This window comes from Mesoplodon densirostris, chromosome 1 (genome assembly GCF_025265405.1).
Source record: "Mesoplodon densirostris isolate mMesDen1 chromosome 1, mMesDen1 primary haplotype, whole genome shotgun sequence".
NCBI classification, from domain to species: domain Eukaryota; kingdom Metazoa; phylum Chordata; class Mammalia; order Artiodactyla; family Ziphiidae; genus Mesoplodon; species Mesoplodon densirostris.
In genome coordinates, this window is record NC_082661.1 from 113,613,788 (window position 1) to 113,636,528 (window position 22,741).

Consider the following 22,741-nt stretch of genomic DNA (forward strand, 5'->3'; position numbering starts at 1 on the left):
CCAGTGGTTGAGACTCTGCGCTTCCAATGCAGGGGGCGCAGGTTCAATCCCTTATTGGGGGATTAGGATCCCACGTGCCATGCGGCCAAAAAAAAAGACCCAAGAGAGCCCTTTTCTCTCTTTACACCATGTGAGGACACAGTAAGAAGGTGGCCACCTGCAAACCAGGGAGAGAGCCCTCACCAGGAATCAAATCAGCTGGCACCTTAATCTTGGACTTCCAGCCTCCAGTACTATAAGCAAATAAAGTTCTGTTGTATAAACCACTCGATTTGTGGTATTTTATTACAGCAGCCCAAGCCAACTAAGAAAGTTAAATACCTAGATGAGTCATATGGTACCTTTGTTTTACATTTTGAAGAGGGAGTATATTCTTAAGATATACTCTCTTAGTTGTACAGAAATGTACATAAAAGTATATTCATTGCAGCAATATTTGTTTTTTTCTAAGATTTTTTTTTGATGTGGACCATTTTTAAAGTCTTTATTGAATTTGTTACAATATTGCTTTTGTTTTATGTTTTGGTTTTTTGGCTGGGAGGCATGTGGGATCTCCACTGAATCACCAGGGAAGTCCCTGCAGCATTATTTGTAATAGAAAAAAAGTAACAAATGTTCATCAATATGAATTGATTAAGTCACAGTTCAGTGATTTAATGCAGCAAAACTATCTGTATACTATACGTAAAATATATAGTAGCAAGATAATTTTTAGATACTCGTGTTCTTTTCCCTCTATTTTTTCCATCTTTAGTTACAGAAAGTTACCCAGTCCATTTTGTACTGTCTTGCCTCGGGGAAGTATTATGATGATAAAGCTAAAAGAAGGCTCTTGTAAAACACTTCCTTTCTGAATTAATCTTCCTACAACCTGAGCCTGTTGAAGAGATCAGGCTAGGTGTACTGGAAGGGAGACACAGAGAAAATGAGCAGTGACTTTAAGGGCAAACAGAACAGAGGAGAGAGGAGAGATTCCTGGGAAGGGAACAAAAGCCAGAAGTTCCCATGGTAGTACGTAGTATGTTGGTAGTACTGTAGGAGGTGAGCAAGACTTCATGGAGGATGGACTAGACAGTAACATTCCTGCTGTCTTCCTGGGACAGGGAAGCAGAAAAGTGCCAGGCTTTGAGGAATCACTGTTGGCTTCAATAATAAACCTGCCAATGGAGTCTGATGCCTGCAGTTAAGAGGTAAGGAGGCCCTAACACTGACTGAGATTAAATTTCTGCTAGCCCTGCAAGAAGGGAGTGAAAAAAGAACATTCGTCCTTTCAAGATGCTGGACTGAGTACATGTTTATCTTTTCTCCCTCTTGAGAGAATACTAAAAGGAAAGAAAAAGAATAAAAAGGCTAAAATATCAAAATAACCTTGAGAATTGGAAGGGCTTTGTTAGTAGATGAGAAATTCCAAAAAATGTCTGGAATACAGAAAGCAGAAAGACTACTGATTGATGTAAGCAGTGGGGATATGACCAGAGCTAAGGCTATGTAGAGAAGGGGTTGTGGCTGAAATGGGACCCAGCAGGCTCAGGAGAACTGAAAGTACTTGGCAGAAAAACGGGACCCCCAGCGATGTCCACGTCCTCATCCTCAGAGCTGGTGAACAGATTAGATTACATCGGAAAGGGGAATTAAGGTTGAAGAGGAATTATGGTTGCTAATCGATGATCTCAGAATAGGGAGATTATCCTGCATTATCCAGGTGGACCCACCTGTAACTACAAGGTTCCTCAAAGAAGAAGGAGGCAGAGGGGAGAGTCAGAATGAGATGTGACATTGGAACCAAAGTCAGAGTGGTGTGATAAGAAGGACTCAACCCACTGTTTCTGCCTTTAAACATGGAGGAAGGGGACCACAAGCCACAGAATGCAGGTGGCTTCTAGAAACTGTAAAGACAAGGAAACAGATTCTCCCCTGGAGTCTCCAGAAGGGAACACAGCCCTGCTGATACCTTGAGAAGTGTTGGACTTCTACAGAACTCTATATAATAAATATATGTTGTTTAAGCCACTAAGTTTGTGGTAATAGGAAACTAACTGGAAGAGCTCTATACCTGTCAACAAAGAGGACTGGAGAGATAAATGTGGATGAAAACAGAAATTAATTGATAGTCTGTAAATGGAAGGGTACATCTCCCCATGCTACCTCTTTCTTACACCCCAATGGGCAAACGAAATCATCACTGCCAGATATTTTATCCTCAAGCAAAAGAGTAAGACATCTTTTTAGAGAAGTAGAAGTGAGTTTCTGGGAAGAATCTGAGCAAATAGGAAAGGTATTGGTGTCAAAGAGCTACATTTTTCTGTTCTGGCATCAGGGAGCCTTCCTGGAGCATCATGGCTGCTCCCTTCCCAATCACATGACATTGAAACTTACCAGTCAGCCAGCCAGCCCCGCTTGCATAAGCTGAGCTCTCATTAGCTCACATTTAGCATTTCTCATGCCTCATTCTGTCTGAAACACAAATGGACAACCAGAAACTCCCACACATTTATAGAATACCTGCAGTATGACAGAGAAAGACCAAGGTAAAAAAAAAAAAAAAAGAAGCAAAAACAAAATGAAACAAGAAAAATATAGAAAAACTCAAATTAGAGGAAACAGAAAAAACAGAGAACACCTTAAAACAAAATAAGACAAACCATAATCTGTAAGTAGTATCACTGGAGAGATCTGAGGAGACATTGAATTGAATCTATGGCAGCTGTTGTTGTTTATCTTCCTAACAGTCATCCCTCACTTCTACTTCATGAAAAGAACCTTGATATTTTCCCCATGTTCCATGGCCATGTGTTTCAGGAAAAACAGAATTCTCTCTTCCTCGGGGGACCTTAGTCTTTGTCACTTAAGGCCTTCAGCCAGTTGGGTGAGGCTCACCCACATAATGGAGGGCAATCTGCTTGACTCAAAGTCTGCTGATTTAAATGTTGATCTCATCTAAAACATATCTTCACAGCAACATTGAGACTGGTGTTGACCAAGTATCTGGGTACAATGGCCTAGCCAAGTTGACACATAAAATTAACCTTCACAGCCACATGCCAAGATGAAAAGTTGCACATCAGAAGGTACCAAAAGTTCCTTAGAAGAAGGCTGGAGAGAACTTGGTATGATAAACCTCTGCCACTATGAAGTCCCCTGTGGAGGGCTGACTCCTCCTTGGGATGGAACTGTGAGGAGGACAGATATGGAAGAAGACTGTAAAATGTTACAATAAAATAGTTAGCTTTTGATTTTTTTTCTTACATAAATCTTTTTCAGGATGTCCTTATGAACAATTATTCATAGCCTCAACTCCTGTGGTGTCCAGTAAGACACTGTGAAATCAAATAAATCTCCAGAAATTGAATGGGTTTAACTGATCTTGATTTTCTTTTACGTTACCCTGTAACTTCAAAGGGCTTGTGTACTAAAGTAGGCATCATGCACAGAGATGGCCAGCAGGCACATGAAAAGATGTTCAACATCTCTAATTATTAGAAAAATGCAAATCAAAACTACAGTCAGGTACCACCTCACACCAGTCAGGATGGCCATCGTTAAAGTCTACAAATAACAAATGCTGGAGAGGGTGTGGAGAAAGGGGAACCCTTCTGCACTGTTGGTGGGAATGTAAATTGGTGCAGCCAATATGGAGAACAGTATGGAGGTTCCTCAGAAAACTAAAAATAGTTGGGAATTCCCTGGCAAACAGTGGTTAAGACTCAGCACTTTCACTGCCTTGGCCCAGGTTCAATCCCTGGTCAGGGAACTAAGATCCCGTAAGCCATGCAGTGCAGCCAAAAAACCCCAAAACAAACAAACAAAAAGATACATGCATCCAATGCTCATAGCAGCACTATTTACAATAGCCAGGACATGGAAGCAACCTAAGTGTCAATTGACAGATGAATGAACAAAGAAGATATGGTATATATACACAATGGAATACTACTCAGCCCTAAAAAGAATGAAACATGGATTTGCAGCAACATGAATGGACCTAGAGACTATCATACTAAGTGAAGTAAGTCAGAAAGAGAAAGACAAATACCATACGATATCACTTATATGTGGAATATAAAATGACACAAATGAACTTTTCTACAAAACAGATTCACAGACATAGAGAACAGACTTGTGGTTGCCAAAGGTGGGGGATGGGGGAGGACTGGATTGGGAATTTGGGATTAGCACATGCAAACTATTATATACAGAATGGATAAACAGGATTTCCCTGGTGGCATAGTGGTTAAGAATCCACCTGCCAATGCGGGGGACACGGGTTCGATCCCTGCTCCAGGAAAATCCCACATGCCGCAGAGCAACTAAGCCTGTGTGCCACAACTACTGAGCGTGTGCTCTAGAGCCCACAAGCCACAACTACTGAGCCTGCATGCCACAGCTACTGAAGACCACGCACCTAGAGCCCTTGTGCTCCACAGCAAGAGAAGCCACCACAGTGAGAGACCCGTGTACCGCAATGAAGAGTAGCCCCCACTTGCTGCAACTAAAGAAAACCCCACGTGCAGCAATGAAGACCCAACACAACCAAAAATAAATAAATGAATAAATTTATTTTTTTAAAAAGAGACTGGATAAACAATAAGGTCCTACAGCACAGGGAACTATGTTAAATATCCTTTGATAAACCATGATGGAAAAGAATATGAAAAAGAATGTATGCATATGTATAACTGAATCACTTTGCTGTACAGAAGAAATTAACATAACATTGTAAATCAACCTTACTTCAATAAAACAAATTTTTTTAAAAAAGTAAAATAGGTGTCATGGTCCCAGTGACAAAAATCAAGAAAGTAGATGTAGTCACTGAGAAAGGATGTAGCCCAAGAAGAGCAGTAATCAAGGACAGTTATCAAGGAGGGAACAATTAAAGGAATAAGGAAACCACGAAGGAAGAGACCAGCTAATTAAAAAGAGAAGGTTCTTAATCTGTGATCCATGGACTTCTCTGGGGCCCATTAACTGTCTTCAAAGGATTAACTCCCTGAATTATGTATGAAATTTGCGTATATGTGGATAGCTGTCATCAGATTTCCAAAGTTATTTTTTAACTCCTGGTCAATGACAACGACCAAAACAAAGAAGAGAAAAAGAAATGAAAAGAAAAACAAAACCAAAAACTAATCACTGGAAAGAAAGCATGTGGTTTCAAGGTGTGAACCATTCAAGTATAATGCAGTAGAGATACCCAATAGGATATTGACTGAAAAATGTTCAATCAGTATGGCAATTAGAAGGTCTCTTCTTTGAAGAGCCATTTAGTTGTGCTCCCTCAACCTCCTTTCCACTTCAGCTCACTGTAGTGTGGCTTCTGAGGCTGCTACTCTACCAAAACTGCTCTTGTCAGCGACACTGACATTTATTTTGTGAAATCTAGCGAATAGTTCTCTCTTCTCATCTAGCTTGACTTCTCAGCAGCAGTGACCCCACAGTCTTCCAGTTTTGCTCCAACCTCTGTGGTTTAAGCCACCATTTCCTTTGTGCCCCAGATAAATTGACTACAATAGCTCGTAAGTGACCCCTCTTTTTTTTTTTTTTTTTTGGCCACTCGTATTGCTGATCTTAGCTCACCAACCAGGGATGGAGCCCAGGCCCCTTGGCAGTGAAAGCGCCAAGTCCTAACCACAGACCACCAGGGAATTCACCGTAAGTGACCCTCTTAATACTCCCTCAGCCCTGCTTCCCACTCCTGTTTACCTATAGAACTAGAAAGATCTTCCTCCAGTTTTTTTTCTTTTTTTTTACATTGCTTGATCCTTCTTACCTTGCAGCTGTCAGTTCAAATGTCACCTTGAAAGCCACCCTCCCCTTACTTCCTACTTTTAGTTTGTAACATATTATCACAGAACCATCTGTTTCCTTTAGTGCACCTCACATAATCTGAAATTATCTTATTCATTTTATTTATATATCATCTGTCTCATACCATTAAGATATACGTTTATCCAGAACTGGAACATTGCATCTCTTTTTCTCTGCTAGATCTCCAGTGCCTAAAAATAGTGTTTGGTGCAGAGCTGGCACTTATTTACCTGATGCATGAATGATGAGACTTAAAATGAATTGCATTACAAATACTTGATATTTTAAGTTTGCGCTTTTTTGACACAGTGCTTTAACTATGATCTTTACAACAAAGGGGGATAAGTAACCCTATCAACCTATGCTATAGAGAAATCACGGGATATGAGGACTAAGAAACCACCTTGGTGATCTGAAGTCAGTGGTGATATTTGAAAGATAATTGTGGAAGAACTGGAGGGAAGACAGACGCCAGAAGGCCAGGCTGAAAAAGATTAAAGTGAGAGGAGGGTGAGGAATGAGAGAAAGGGTGTATAGATCTCTTCTAGGGAAAAACTTCAGCAGAGAAAGCACTTCAAGGAGATAACATGGTTGAGGCAGCAGTACACAGGGTCAGGGTCGTGAGAAAAGGACAGAAGGCAGAGAGAGAGCATTCTTTCACTCTAGGCAAAACCAGGCAAATGCTGTCACAACTCAGTGGAGACAGGAAAATATTTGACAAAGAAAAGGAAGGCGCATGCTTCCTATATCTGTTGTGGGGCTGGTCTGAATTTGGTGGATGCCAGTAACCTTCAAGAAGTGTGGCCATTCTCTGCCGAAAGATAATTTAAAACTCTTCAGTTAGAAAGCGCACAGCTCTTCTCGGGACACAGCTGAATGTCAGTAAATAACTTACCTTTATTCTGCTTCAGTTTTTGTCTACGTTGGGGCCAAAGTTGTCCTCCAACCTTCATGAGTACAGGGGGCTTGATCAAAATAAATAGTGATAAAGCCCATCTGATAAAGCCATCTGAGTCAAACCTGTCGTCTAACAAAATTTATTAAGCTGCTGAAACAAGGAAAACCACCCACCAAAGGAACTGGGGGAGTCTTAACTGGAAGAAAAAAAACAAAAAGGAAGAGGCAGACATAGCATAGGATTTGGTGGAGTGTATTAATAGGTAAGAATTAAGCAGGCTCAGGCCTCAGCTGTGAAGCCGACTCCAAGGTCATGTACCCTTGAAAACCATGAAGTTAAAATAAATGTGGAATGTTATATCTGAAAATTTCTTATTTGAAGCACTATGCCTGGGCTGGCAAAGTGTCAAAATGATCCCCAGGACTCAGCTCCGCCAGGCAGACTTGGGATATTCCATTATTACTCATATGATTTCAAACAATAAAGCTTCTGAAAGTTTGTTTTTTGGAACAAGCTTTTTTAGCCTATGCTGTTTCATTAATCAACAAAAGCAGTTTTTACAGCTTCATAATGGGTATCTCTATGTGCTGAAATTCTGCTTAAATTTAACATTCAGCTTGAAGGCTACCTCCCTGAAGTGTTATTCAGTTTCCCTTTGGTTGGGTTAAAGGCCTCTTTTATTTTCACCAACGATAACAATACTATGGGTATTATATGCTTTAATCATGTACCAGGCTCCACGGCTAAACGTTTATTTATGCATCATCTCATTTGATCCTCACAACTCTTGAGATACGAGAAAACTCTTAGAAGTTAACATGCCTACGGAATTTGCTTTTTCTATTACTGCATTTACTTTCATCCTGCTTTGCGATTCATCGAATTAATTTTCTTCCCCTAGTTTTTGTGGAATCAACCCTACATTCTTCTCTGTGACCACCACAGGCTTCCTACGTGGTAGATTCTCAATGAACGTAGAACTGAATCTCATACAGGACTTGTAACTCGCTTCCGGGATAACAAGTAAACTGGAACCTGCGCGTCCCTTGCGTCGTTCTGTCATCCCGGGTTTCGGGGACTCGCTGGAGCAGCACAGGAGCGGCGAGCTCCGCTAGGTTTGGGCGGTCTGACCACACCTTTGGCTCCCCAGACCCTCGCTGATTACCGCCGCTGAGCTCCAGCTGCCGCCGCTCCTTCCCGAGGGGGCGGGACTTCCTATCTTCCTAAAGGAGCACTTCCGCCCACAGCCGGAAGCTGCCTTGGGGCAAGACGCGAGGCGGGGGCCGCCGCTCAGACCACCCTGGCGGACCGCGGGTAGGTGAGTTTCTTCGGGGTGTGGGGAGCGGAGGGAGGCGTGCGTTCCTGGCTGGCTCGTGACCGGTGCACGCCTGCGAGGCTCTCGGTCTGTTTTCCCTTTAGAAACTTCCCAGGTGGCCGGGCGTTGCCTGCTTCCTGGGGCTTTGAGCGAACCCAGCTGCGCCGGGTCCAGAGGAGGCATTCGTGGGGGCGAGCGGGGTCCCGGGCCGGGGCCCGTGGCGGGCGAGCGGGAGTGGTAGCCCCGCACTGAACTTCACAGAAAAGTCATACTGACTTGTCACTCTGCAAGAGGTGAAACTGGCACAGGCGACCCACGACTTGGTGCCAGGTTAGAGAAACAGCCCTGACCGTCCAAATCCTTTAACATTTGTGATGCAGGAGAAATAACGTTAAGTAGGTGGAGAACGGTTTTGCATATTACTCACTACCAACCGGGGACTATTCTAGGTTGTGGGTGAGAACAGACTTGTCTTTTGTCTGAAGTTAATATATCCATGGCCACTGTCATTTGATACTTGGCTCAACTGTTTTCATCTTTTTAGGGTTTTTTTTTTGTAAATAAATCTTTTCTTTTTTTTTTTTTTTTTGGCTGAGTTGGGTCTTTGTTGCTGCGCGCGGGCTTTTTCTAGTTGCTGAGAGCGGGGGCTACTCTTTTTTGCGGTGCGCGGGCTTCTCATTGTGGTGGCTTCTCGTTGTGGAGCACGGGCTCTAGGTGCGCAGTTATGATCGCTGGCTCTAGAGCGCAGGTTCAGTAGTTGTGGCGCACGGGTCTTAGTTGCTCCGCGGCATGTGGGATCTTCCCGCAGCAGGGCTCGAACCCGTGTCGCCTGCATTGGTAGGCGGATTCTTAACCACTGTACCACCAGGGAAGTCCCTTTACGTATGCTTTTGTAACCAGCATATTGATGGGGAATTTTTTTTTTTTTAAACCAAGTGGACAGCCTCAGCCTTTTGACTGGCAGGCTGATTGTACTTATATTCACTGTCATTACTGAGATATTTGTTGAGGCCTGTAAAACCTTCAGCATCATCCTTGACCCATTTCTTTCTCACCACACATGTAATCTATCAGCAAATCCAAGAACTCGGCCTTCAGAATCTATCCAGAGTCCCAAGCCCTTCTCAGCACCGTCCCTTATTCAAATTACAGCCATCTCTCACCTGGATTTCTGCAGTAGCCACTTAAATAGTCTGCTTTTTCTTTTTTCAGTCTTTCCATCGCATGTAGAGTGATTCTTTTTTTTAAAAAAAATCAGATTATCTCCCTCCTCTCAAAAAATCCTCCACGGGGGGCCTCCCTGGTGGCGCAGTGGTTGAGAGTCCGCCTGCCGATGCAGGGGATAACGGGTTCGTGCCCCGGTCTGGGAGGATCCCATATGCCGCGGAGCGGCTGGGCCCGTGAGCCATGGCCGCTGAGCCTGCGCGTCCGGAGCCTGTGCTCCGCAACGGGAGAGGCCACAACAGTGAGAGGCCCGCGTACCGCAAAAATAAATAAATAAATAAAAATCCTCCACGGGGCTTCCCTGGTGGCGCAGTGGTTGGGAGTCCGCCTGCCGATGCAGGGGACGCGGGTTCGTGCCCTGGTCTGGGAAGATCCCACATGCTGCGGAGCGGTGAGCCATGGCCGCTGAACCTGCGCGTCCGGAGCCTGTGCTCCGCAACGGGAGAGGCCACAACAGTGAGAGGCCCGCGTACCGAAAAAAAAAAAAATCCTGCACGGACTACCCATTTCACTCAGATTAAAAGCTTCTTTAGAGTGGCCGTCAAGGTTCTGTATGACCTGGCCCTTGCTTTCCCTCTGATCGCATCTCTGGCTACTCTCCCTCTTTGCTCTATGTTGTTGCCTTGGCCACATCCTAACCTCAGGATGTTTACACTTGCAGTTCCTTTGTCCACATGGTTTAATCCCTTACCTCCCTCCTGGTTTTTTGTTGTTTTTTTTTTGAATATTACCTTCTCAGTGAGGTCTTCCCTGACGTAGCCTTCCCTTATATTTCCATTGTACTCCTTCCGCTTGTACTTATTACCATAATACGTGCCATGTGATTTATTCATTTTTCTGCTTCATTACTGTTTACCCCACTAGGATAGAAGTTTCATGAGAGCAGCTATTTTTCTGTGTTTTGTTTACAGCTGTATCCCTAGTACCTAAAACAATATTTGGCTTTTAGTGGGCTCTCCATAATATAATTGTTGAAAAAATGGATTTGGCCTTTTTTTTTTTTTTGCCATCTGATACTTTGTACTTTCTGTGCTTTCTCTTTCTTGCCTTTTTTTGAATTGAGGTTTTGTCTTGTTTTCTCTCTTCACTTTTTCCCTTCTACTTGTTTGGAAGATATGTTACTATATATATGTTACTTCTGTTCTTATAGTGGTTAACCTTTTAATTTATCTAATCAGAATCTTAACCTTGCAGAACAATATTGTCTTTACCTGTGAGCTACTGATTTTAACAGGCTTCCTGGATCACCTCAGTACTTATTTTCATAAGATGTAAACGTTCAGCAGTAAAACTAGTAGTTGTTACTATTTTCTGGTGGTCTTGATTTTTTTCCTTTTTGGTTTATTAAAGTAAATTTGTCATACAGCTTAATAGAATATCTACTGTTTACTTAGCATTCCAAAGTTTATTTTTTAAAAAGTATACGATACTTTCCCTACCTTAGCATTTTGCTGGGAAATGTACAAAAGAGTCCATTAGAAAATAATATCATAGACATGATTAAGTGTGAAATGAATATAAAATAGGTAGAGGCTACCAGAAAAGAGGGAATTTAACAGTTTGCTGGTTATTAGGAGCAGCTGGAATGAATTTGTGGAGGAGTGATTGGGGAAGATTTGGTGGTATTTGAAAGTGTGTAGAGAAAAGGCACTGATTGGTTCATTAATTTTATTATTTCTGTTTCATATAGTTGTATCATAAAAATTGTGGGTTTGGTGTGGATTTCAGTCATTGGTGTTTGAGAGAGAAGACATGTCTACAGCCTCTTCAGAAAGCTTAAGGCTTTCTGGAGGAGCTGCTTAAAATGATGAGACAATTCAGTGTGCGAGGGCCAAGGAACTACTGTGAGCATGTAGTAGAACTTGTACACAGGCTTTGACATTAGCTATGACGTGCATGGAGGACAGCAGGACATTGTGCTAAGTGAAGTAAGCCGGTCACCAAAGAGAAATACTGTGTGCTTCCACTTCTGTGAGAGATTTGGAGCAGTCAGGTTAATAGAAATGGAAGGTAGGGTCTGGGAGAGGAGGCTATGGGGAGTTGTTTCATGGGTAGAGACTTTCAGTTTTGCAAGACGAAAAAGTTTAGGTGATTGATTCCCCAACAGTGTGAATGTATCTAATGCCACTGAACTGTACACTTAAAAATGGTTAAGGTGATATATTTTATGGAATGTGTATTTTATGGCAATTAAATTTCTTTTTAAAAAGGACAGCAGGTGGGATTCTTTAAAATTGGGCTATTAAATACTCAGAAGTTGTTACATTTTAGGTGGTCATTTGAAAGCAAATGACATGTTTTGCCCTTACATTTTCACTTTCTTTAGTCTCCCATCATGAACCTCCAAAACGTCAGTGAAACTCTTACATTTCCCTACCTGGAAAGCTTGTTCTCTTAATTTCTGCTGCTCATTTCTGTCAGCTTAACCAGGGAATGCTTTCCACATGGAGTCCTCCTCACTCTTAACCCACCTGTTTCTTCTTCATCACTGAATTTGATCCTTACATTACTAATTATAGGTCTTAATTGTTTGCTGTTGTCTCTTCTAATTAAACTCTGATTTCCTGTAAGTGCATGTCTTCTACTTGCTTATGTTCTTCATGACAGAGAAAGGTTAAGGAATGTCAGGATTCACTGCTTGTAAGTTCCTGAGCCAGGATTAGTGACTACAGTTTCTAATCTCGGTGAAGCCTGTTTCCTGTTGATGTTGAGTTTTCTACTTGATAGGTGTCAGTCTGTGAATGATAATTCAGACCTCATGCCAATTATTTTGGTACAATTTAGAACAAATATCAGGAAAGATTAAGCAAAATACATTTAGAAAGATAACAGGGCTTCCCTGGTGGCACAGTGGTTGAGAGTCTGCTTGCCGATGCAGGGGACACGGGTTCGTGCCCCAGTCCGGGAAGATCCCACATTGCCGCGGAGTGGCTGGGCCTGTGAGCCATGGCCGCTGCGCCTGCGCGTCCGGAGCCTGTGCTCCGCAACGGGAGAGGCCACAACAGTGAGAGACCCGCGTACCACACACACACAAAAAAAAGAGAGATAACAGAATACATATTGGAAAACTTTTTTGTTGAATTTTATTTTTTTTATACAGCAGGTTCTTATTAGTTACCCATTTTATACATATTAGTGTATATATGTCAATCCCAATCTTCTAATTCATCCCACCCCCCCCTTTCCCCCTTTGGTGTCCATATGTTTGTTCTCTACAACTGTGACTCTATTTCTGCCCTGCAAACCAGTTCATCTGTACAATTTTCCAGGTTCCACATATATGTGTTAATATACAATATTTGTTTTTCTCTTTCTGACTTACTTCACTGTGTATGACAGTTTCTGTATCCATCCACATCTCTACAAATGACCCAGTTTCATTCCTTTTTATGGCTGAGTAATCTTCCATTGTATATGTGTACCACATCTTCTTTACCTGTTTGTCTGTCGATAAGCATTTAGCTTTCTTCCATGACCTGGCTATTGTAAATAGTGCTGCAGTGAACATTGGGGTGCATGTGTCTTTTTGAATTAATGGTTTGTCTGGGTATATGCCCAGTAGTGGGATTGCTGGGTCATATGGTAATTTTATTTGTAGTATTTTAAGGAACTTCCATACTGTTCTCCATAGTGGCTGTATCAGTTTACATTCACACCAGCAGTGCAAGAGGGTTCCCTTTTCTCCACACCCTCTCCAGCATTTGTTGTTTGTAGATTTTCTGATGATGCCCATTCTAACTGGTGTGAGGTGATACCTCATTGTAGATTTGATTTGCATTTCTCTAATAATTAGTGATGTTGAGCAGCTTTTCATGTACCTGTTGGCCATCTGTATGTCTTCTTCAGAGAAATGTCTATTTAGGTCTTCTGCCCATTTTTGGATTGGGTTGTTTGCTTTTTCATATTGAGCTGCATGGGCTGTTTATATATTTTGGAGATTAATCCTTTGTCCCTTGATTCATTTACAAATATTTTCTCCCATCCTTAGGGTTATTTTTTCATCTTGTTTGTAGTTGCCTTTGCTTTGCAAAAGCTTTTAAGTTTCATTAAATCCCATTTGTTTATTTTTGTTTTTATTTCCATTATTTTAGGAGGTGGATCAAAAAAGATCTTGCTGTGATTTATGTCAAAGAGTGTTCTTCCTATGTTTTCCTCTAAGAGTTTTATAGTCTTACATTTAGGTCTCTAATCCATTTTAAGTTTATTTTTGTTTATGATGTTAGGGAGTGTTCTGATTTCATTCTTTTATATGTAGCTGTCCAGTTTTCCCAGCACCACTTATTGAAGAGACTGTCTTTTCTCCATTGTATATCCTTGCCTCCTTTGTCATAGATTAGTTGATCATAGGAGTGTGGGTTTATCTCTGGGCTTTCTATCCTGTTCCATTGATCTGTATTTCTGTTTTTGTGCCAGTACTATACTGTCTCGATGACTGTAGCTTTGTATTATAGTCTGAAGTCATGGAGTCTGATTCCTCCAGCTCCGTTTTATCCTTCAGTCTTGGAAGTTTATACCTTTCTAGGAATTTGTCCATTTCTTCCAGCTTGTCCATTTTTTTGGTATAGAGTTGCTTGTAGTAGTCTCTTAGGATGCTTTGTATTTCTGCTGTGTGTGTTGTAAGCTTCTCCTTTTTCATTTCTAAATTTATTGATTTGAGTCCTCTCCCTCTTTTTCTTGAGTTTGGCTAATGGTTTATCAATTTTGTTTATCTTCTCGAAGAACCAGCTTTTAGTTTTATTGATCTTTGCTATTGTTTCCCTTTCATTTATTTCTGCTCTGATCTTTATGATTTCTTTCCTTCTGCTAACTTTGGGTTTTGTTTGTTCTTCTTTCCCTAGTTCCTTTAAGTGTAAGTTTAGATTGTTTATTTGAGATTTTTCTTGTTTCTTGAGGTAGGCTTGTATAGCTATAAACTTTCCTCTTAGAACTGCTTTTGTAGCATCCCATTGGTTTTGGGTCGTCGTGTTTTCATTGTCATTTGTCTCTAGCTATTTTTTAATTTCCTCTTTGATTTCTTCAGTGATCTCTTGGTTATGTGGTAATGTTATGTTTTGCCTCCATGTGTTTGTGGTTTTTATGTTTTTTTCTCCTGTACTTGAATTTTAATCACATAGCGTTGAGGTCAGAAAAGATGCTTGATATGATTTCAACTTTCTTAAATTTACTGAGGCCTGATTTGTGACCCAAGATGTGATCTCTCCTGGAGAATGTTCCATGCGCACTTGAGAAGAAAGTGTAATCTGCTGTTTTTGGATGGAATGTCCTATAAATATCAATTAAATCTGTCTGGTCTGTTGTGTCATTTAAAACTTATGTTTCCTTAATAATTCTGTTTGTGTGATCTGTCCATTGGTGTGAGGTGTTAAAGTCCCCCACTGTTATTGTGTTACTGTTGATTTCCTATTTTATAGCTGTTAGCAGTTGCCTTATGTATTGAGGTGCTCCTTTGTTGGTTGCATATATGTTTATAATTGTTATATCTGCTTCATGGATTGATCCCTTGATCATTATGTAGTGTCCTTCCTTGTCTCTTGTAACATTCTTTATTTTATTTTATTTTATTTTATTTATTTTTTTTTTTTATTTTTGCGGTATGTGGGGCTCTCACTGTTGTGGCCCCTCCCGCTGCAGAGCACGGGCTCCGGACGCGCAGGCTCAGCGGCCATGGCTCACGGGCCCAGCCGCTCCGCGGCATGTGGGATCCTCCCGGACCGGGGCATGAACCCGTGTCCCCTGCATCGGCAGGTGGACTCTCAACCACTGCGCCACCAGGGAAGCCCACATTCTTTATTTTAAAGTCTACTTTATCTGATATGAGTATTGGTGCTCCAGCTTTCTTTTGATTTCCATTTGCATGGAGTATCTTCTTCCAGCCCCTCGCTTTCAGTCTGTACATGTCCCTAGGTCTGAAGTGGGCCTCTTGTAGACAGCATATATATGGGTCTTGTTTTTGTATCCATTCAGTGAGCCTGTGTCTTTTTATTGGAGCATTTAATCCATTCATGTTTAAGGTAATTATCGATATGTATGTTCATATTACCATTTTCTTAATTGTTTTGAGTTTGTGTTTGTAGGTTCTTTTCTTGTCTTGTGTTTCCGACTTAGAGAAGTTACTTTAGCGTTTGTTGTAGAGCTGGTTTGGTGGTGCTGAATTCTCTTAGCTTTTGCTTGTCTGTAAAGCTGGAAAACTTTTTTCTAAAATTAATTCACAAAATGCCAGTGTTTTCACCTTTTCTGTTGTATGTCAAACATCTTTTTTGATCCCTTGGATCCCTTGGTGGCTAAACAAAGTAGGAAACATGGTAACTGAATCTGTACCTACTGTTGGTTTAGGCTCACTGGGTTTAAACTTCCCCATGTCAGCTACCATTATTTTTGTTTTAATCTAATTTTTTATTTTATATTATGGTTGATTTACAGTGTTGTATTAGCTTCAGGTGTACAGCAAAGTGATTCAGTTATACATATACATATATCTATTATTTTTCAGATTCTTTTCCCATATAGCTGTTACAGAATATTGAGTAGTGTTCCCTCTGCTATAGAGTAGGTCATTGTTGATTATCTATTTTATATATAGTAGCGTGTATATGTTAATCCCAATCTCCCAATTTATCCCTCCCCCTACCTTCCCCTCTGGTAACCATAAATTTGTTTATAGAGTCTGTAAGTCTGTTTCTGTTTTGTAAATAAGTTCACTTGTATCTTTTTTTTTTTTTTAGATTCCACATGTAAGTGATATCATGTGATATTTGTCTTTCTCTGACTTCACTTATTATGGTGATATCTGTGTCCATCCACGTTGCTGCAAATGGCATTATTTCATTTTTTTTATGGTTGAGTAATATTCCATTGTCTTTATGTACTGTATTCTCTTTATCCATTCCTCTGTCAATGGATATTTAGATTGCATCCATGTCTCGGCTGTTGTAAATAGTGCTGCAGTGAACATTGGGGTGCGTGTATCTTTTCAAATTATGGTTTTCTCCAGGTATATGCCCAGGAGTGGGATTGCTGGATTGTATGATACCTCTATTTTTAGTTTTTTAAGGAACCTCCATCCTGTTCTCTATAGTGGCTGTACCAATTTACATTCCCACCAATAGTGTAGGGGGGTTCCCTTCTCTTCACACCCTGTCCAACATTTACTGTTTGTAGACTTTTTTTTTTTTTTTTTTTTTGGCGGTACACGGGCCTCTCACTGTTATGGCCTCTCCCGTTGCAGAGCACAGGCTCCGGATGCACAGGCTCAACAGCCATGGCTCACGGGCCTAGCCGCTCCGCGGCATGTGGGATCTTCCTGGACCGGAGCACGAACCCGTGTCCCCTACATCGGCAGGCAGAGTCTCAACCACTGTGCCACCAGGGAAGCCCTACTGTTTGTAGGCTTTTTTTTTTTTTTTTTTTTTTCTGGTACGCGGGCCTCTCACTGCTGTGGCCTCTCCTGTTACAGAGCATAGGCTCCGGACACGCAGGCTCAGCAGCCATGGCTCACGGGCCCAGCCGCTCCGTGGCATGTGGGATCTTCCCAGAGCGGGGCACGAACCTGTGTCCCCTGCATCGGCAGGCGGACTCTCAACCACTGCGCCACCAGGGAAGCCCTGTAGGCTTTTTGATGATGGCCATTCTGATTGCTGTGAGGTGATAACCTCATTGTAGTTTTGATTTACATTTCTCTAATACTTAAAGATGTTGAGCATCTTTTCATGTGCTTTTTGGGCATCTGTATGTCTTCTTTGGAGCAATGTCTGTTTAGATCTTCTGCCCAGTTTTTTATTGGGGTTCCCTTTTTTGATACTGAGCTGCATGAGCTGTTCATATGTTTTGGAGATCAGTCCCTTGTTGGTTGCTTTGTTTGCAAATATTTTCTCCCATTCTGTAGGTAGTCTTTTCGTTTTGTTTATGGTTTCCTTTGTTGTGCAAAAGGTTTTAAATTTCATTAGTTCCCATTTGTTTATTTTTTTTTATTTTCATTACTCTAGGAGGTGGATCCGAAAAGATACTTCTGTGATTTATGTCACAGTGTTCTGCCTGTGTTTTCCTCTTAGAGTTTTATAGTATCCAGTCTTATATTTAGGCCTTTAATCCATTTTGAGTTTATTTTTGTGTATGGTGTTAGAGAATGTTCTAGTTTCATTCTTTTACATGTAGCTGTACAGTTTTCCCAGCACCACTTATTGAAGAGACTGTTTTCTCCATTGTATATTCTTGCCTCCTTTGTCATATTGTCGTAATAGATTAATTGACCATAGGTTTGTGGGTTTATTTCTGGGCTTCCTATGCTGTTCTGTTGTTCTATATTTCTGTCTTTGGGCCAGTACCATACTGTTTTGATTACTGTAGCTTTGTAGCGTAGTCTGAAGTCAGGAAGCCTGATTCTTCCAGCTCCATTTTTCTTTCTCGGGATTGTTTTGGCTATTCGGAGTCTTTTGTGTTTCCATACGAGTTTCAAAATTTTTTGTTCTAGTTCTGTGAAAGGTGCCATTGGTAATTTGATAGGAATTGCATTGAATCTGTAGATTCCCTTGGGTAGTGTAATTATTTTGACAATATTGATTCTTCCAATCCAAGAACATGGTATATTCTTTTATCTGTTTGTGTCATCTTTAATTTCTTTCCCCCCACCCCCCATCTTCAGTTTCTTTCATCACCATCTTGTAATTTTTGGAGTACAGGTCTTTTGCCTCCTCAGGTAGGCTTATTCCTAGGTATTTTATTCTTTTTGATGTGATGGTAAATTGGATTGTTTCCTTAATTTCTCTTTCTGATCTTTCGTTGTTACTGTGTAGAAGTACAACAGATTTCTGTGTATTAAGTTAGTTTCTTTTGGGGGGGGTGCCATGGTGTGCACCCTGCAGGATCTTAGCTTCCCTGACCAGGGATTGAACCCGTGCCCTCAGCAGTGGAAGTGCAGGATCTTAACCACTGGAGCACCAGGGAAGTCCCTTTGTGTATTAATTTTGTATCCTGCAACTTTACCAAATTCATAGTAGTTTTCTGGTAGCATCTTTAGGATTTTCTACGTATAGTATCATGTCATCTGCAAAGAGTGACAGTTTTACTTCTCTTTACTTCTCTTTTCCAATTTGGATTCCTTTTATTTTTTTTCTTCTGTGATTGCCATGGGTAGAACTTTGAAAACTATGTTGACTAAAAGTGGAGAGAATGGGTATCCTTGTCTTGTTCCTAATCTTAGAGGAAGTGCTTTCAGTTTTTCACCATTGAGAATGATGTTTGCTGTGGGTTTGTCATATATGGCCTTTATTATGTTGAGGTAGTTTCCGTTTGTGCTCACTTTCTGCAGAGTTTTCACCATATATAGGTGTTGAATTTTGGCAAAAAGTTTCTCTGCATCTGCTGAGACTATCGTATGTTTTTTTTTGTTTGTTTGTTTCTTTGTGGTACGCGGGCCTCTCACCACTGTGGTCTCTCCCACCATGGAGCGCAGGTCCAGCGGCCATGGCTTACGGGCCCAGCTGCTCCACGGCATGTGGGATCCTTCCGAACCGGGGCACGAACCCGTGTCCCCCTCATCGGCAGGTAGACTCTCAACCACTGCGCCACCAGGGAAGCCCTATCATATGTTTTTTATTTTTCAATTTGTTAATGTGGTGTATTACCCTGATTGATTTGGGGATATTGAAAAATCCTTGCATCCCTGGGATAAATCCCACTTCATCATGATGTATGATACTTTTAATGAATTGTTGGCTTCAGTTTGCCAGTATTTTGTTGAGGATTTTTGCGTCTCCGTCCATCAGTGATGTTGGCCTCTAATTTTCTTTTTTTGTGGTACCTTTGTCTGGTTTTGGTATCAGGGTAATGGTGGCCTCATAGAATGAGTTTGGAAGTATTCCTTCCTCTGCAGTTTTTTGAAAGAATTTCAGAAGATAGGTGTTACCTTTTCTCTAAATGTTTGATAGAATTTGTTTGTGAAGCCATCTGGCCCTGGACTTTTGTTTGTTGGAAGTTTTTAAATCACAGTTTCAATTTCACTACTTGTGATAGGTCTGTTCATATTTTCTATTTTTTACTGGTTCAGTCTTGGAAGATTGTACCTTCCTAAGAATTTGTCCATTTCTTCTTAGTTGTCCATTTTATTGGCATCTAGTTGTTTGTAGTAGTCTGTCATGATCCTTTGTATTTCTGTGGTGTCAGCTGTTATTTCTCCATTTTCATTTCTAATTTTATTGATTTGAACCCTCTCTCTTTTTTTCCTGATGAGTCTGGCTAAAGGGTCTCAATTTTGTTTATCGATTCAAAGAACTAGCTTTTAGTGTCATTTATCTTTTCTGTTGTTTTCCTTATCCCTATTTCATTTATTTCTGCTCGGATCTTTAGGGTTTCTTTCCTTCTATTAATTTTATGTTTTGTTTGTTCTTTCTCTAGTTGCTTTAGGTGTATCCCATAGGTTTTGGATCATTGGGGTTTTGTTTTCATTTGTCTCTAGGTATTTTTTGATTTCCTGTTTGATTTCTTCAGTGATCCCTTGGTTGTTTTGTAGCATATTGTTTAGCTTCAATGTGTTTGTGTGTTTTACAGTTGTTGTTTTTCTTGTAGTTGATTTCTAATCTCATAGCATTGTGGTTGGAAAAGATGCTTGATATGATTTCAATTTTCTTAAATTTACCGAGGCTTGCATTGTGGCCCAGCATGTGATCAATCCTGGAGAATGTTCTGTGTGCACTTGAATGTGTATTCTGCTACTTTGGGATGGAATGCTCTATAAATATCACTTAAGTCCAACTGGTCAGATGTGTCATTTAAGGCCTGTGTTTCCTTATTGATTTTCTGTCTGGATGATCTATCCATTGATGTAAGTGGGGTGTTAAGGTCCCCGACTATTATTGTGTTATGGTTGATTTCTCCTTTTATCGCTGTTAGCATTTGCCTTATGTATTGAGGTGCTCCTGTGTTGGGTGCATATATACTTATAATTGTTATATTTTGTTCTTGGATTGACCCGTTGATCATTATGTAATGTCCTTCTTTTTCTCTTGTAATAGTCTTTATTTTAAAGTTTATTTTGTCTGATACGAGTATTGCTACTCCAGCTTTCTTTTGATTTCCATTTGCATGGAAAATCTTTTTCCATCTCCTCACTTTGTTTGTATGTGTCCCTAGGTCTGAAGTGGGTGTCTTGTAGGCAGCATATATAAGGGTCTTGTTTTTGTATTCATTCAGCCACTCTATGTCTTTTTTGTTTTGTTTTGTTTTTGTTTTGTTTTGTGGTACGCAGGCCTCTCACCACTGTGGCTTCTCCCATGGCGGAGCACAGGCTCCGGACGTGCAGGCTCAGTGGCCATGGCTCACAGGCCTAGCCGCTCCGCGGCATGTGAGATCTTCCCGGACTGGGGCACGAACACGTGTCCCCTGCATTGGCAGGCAGACTCTCAACCACTGCGCCGCCAGGGAAGCCCTCTATGTCTTTTGGTTGGAGCATTTAATCCATTTTCATTTTCTTTGATTTTGTTTGTTTGTTTGTTTGTTTGCAGTACATGGGCCTCTCACGGTTGTGGCCTCTCCCGTTGCGGAGCACAGGCTCCAGATGCACAGGCTCAGCGGCCATGGCTCACGGGCTCAGCGGCCATGGCTCACGGGCCTAGCCGCTCCGCAGCATGTGGGATCTTCCTGGACCGGGGCATGAACCTGTGTCCCCTGCATCAGCAGGTGGACTCTCAACCACTGCGCCACCAGGGAAGCCCTTCTTTGATTATTGATACGTATATTCTTATTGCCATTTTGTTCATTGTTTTGGATTTGTTTTTGTAGGTATTTTTTCTTCTCTTCCTCTTTTCATCTCTTGTGATTTGACGACTAACTTTAGAGTTGTGTTTGGATTCCTTTTTCTTAATCTTTTTGTTTTTTTTTAAATTTTGGCAATGGCTTTATTTTTTTTTATTTTTTTGCCTGTGCCATGCAGCATATGGGATCTTAGTTCCCAGACCAGGGGTCGAACCCACACCCCCTGCAGTGGATCACAGAGTCTTAACCACTGGACCATCAGGGAAGTCCTCCTTTTTCTTCTTTGTGTGTATTTATTGTAAAATTTCAGACTGTGGTTACCATGAGGTTTTTTTGATTTTGTTTTGGTTTTCTTTGCCCACACCACATGGCTTGTGGGATCTTAGTTCCCTGACCAGGGATCAAACCTGGGCCCTCTTCAGTGGAAGCGCATAGTACTAACTGCTGGACCACCAGTGAATTCCCACCATGAGATTTTGATATAGCAGCCTATACATATATAAGATTGTTTTAAGTTGTGGGTCTCTTAATTTCAAATGTATTTCCAGTATTCTAAATTTGTACTCTTCTCTTCTCACTGTTGCTGGTTTTGATATCATGTTTGTGTGTGGATGATTTCCTACCTTTTCTGTAGGTTTGCTTTTACCGGTGAACTTTCCTATTTGTAATTTTCTTGTTTCTGGTTGTGGCATTTTGTTTTCCTTCTGGAGAAGTTCCTTTAGCGTTTGTTATAAAGCTGGTTTGGTTGTGCTGAATTCTCTAGCTTTTGCTTGTCTGTAAAGCTTTTGATTTCTCTGTCAAACCTGAACAAGAGCCTTGCTGGGTAGAGTATTCTTGGTTGTAGGTTTTTCCCTTTTATCACTTTAAATATATGTGCAACTCCCTTCTGGCATGCAGAGTTTCTGCTGAAAAATCAGCTGTTAACCTTACGGGGATTCCCCTGTATGTTATTTGTTTGTTTTCCCTTGTTACTTTTAATATTTTCTCTTTGTCTTTAATTTTTGTTAATTTGATTAATACATGTCTCATTGTGTTCCTCCTTGGGTTAATCCTGTATGGGACTCTTCATGTTTCCTGGACTTGAGTGAATGTTTCCTTTCCTACGTTAGGGAATTTTTCAGCTATTACCTCTTCAAATATTTTCTCAGGCCCTTTCTGTCTCTCTTCTCCTCCTGGGACTTCTATGATGCGAATGTGGGTGCATTTAATGTTGTCCCAGAGGTCTCTTAGACTGTCCTCATTTCTTTTCATTCTTTTTCAAAAAAATATTTATTTATTTATTTGGCCGCCCTGGGTCTTAGTTGCGGCATGTGGGTTCTTAGTTGCAGCACGTGGGATCTTTGTTGTGGCATGAGGGATCTTTTTAGTTGTGGCATGTGGAATGTTTTTTTTTTCAGTTGCAGCACGTGGGATCTTCATTGCTGCATGCGGGGTCTTTAGTTGTGGCATGCCAGCTCTTTGTTGCAGCATGCAGGATCTGGTTCCCTGACCAGGGATTGAACCTGGGCCCCCTGCGTTGGGAGCATGCAGTCTTAACCACTGGACCACCAAGGGAGTCCCTCACTCTTTTTTCTTTATTCTGTTCCATGTCAGTGATTTCCAGTGATCTGTCTTCCAGGTCACTTACTTGTTCTTCTGTCTCTTTTTTTCTGCTATTGATTCTCTCTGGTGTATTTTTCATTTCAGTTATTTTACTGTTCATCTCTGTTTGTTTTTTAAAGTTTTTAACTCTTTATTAAACATTTCTTGTA

At 41.1% G+C, this 22,741-nt stretch overlaps 1 protein-coding gene across 3 annotated transcripts in view; it reads left to right on the forward strand.

The window, feature by feature from the left end:
• Window positions 1–7,940: 7,940 nt before the first annotated feature.
• Window positions 7,941–22,741, forward strand: part of TBCE (tubulin folding cofactor E) — a 132,398-nt gene continuing 117,597 nt past the window's right edge. The window contains exon 1 of one of the 3 annotated variants that reach the window (XM_060108039.1): window positions 7,941–8,024. The gene's annotated coding sequence lies outside the window, so the exon portion shown is untranslated. The remainder of the gene's footprint in view (window positions 8,025–22,741) is intronic. The other 2 variants (XM_060108048.1, XM_060108056.1) reach the window with 2 other exon arrangements.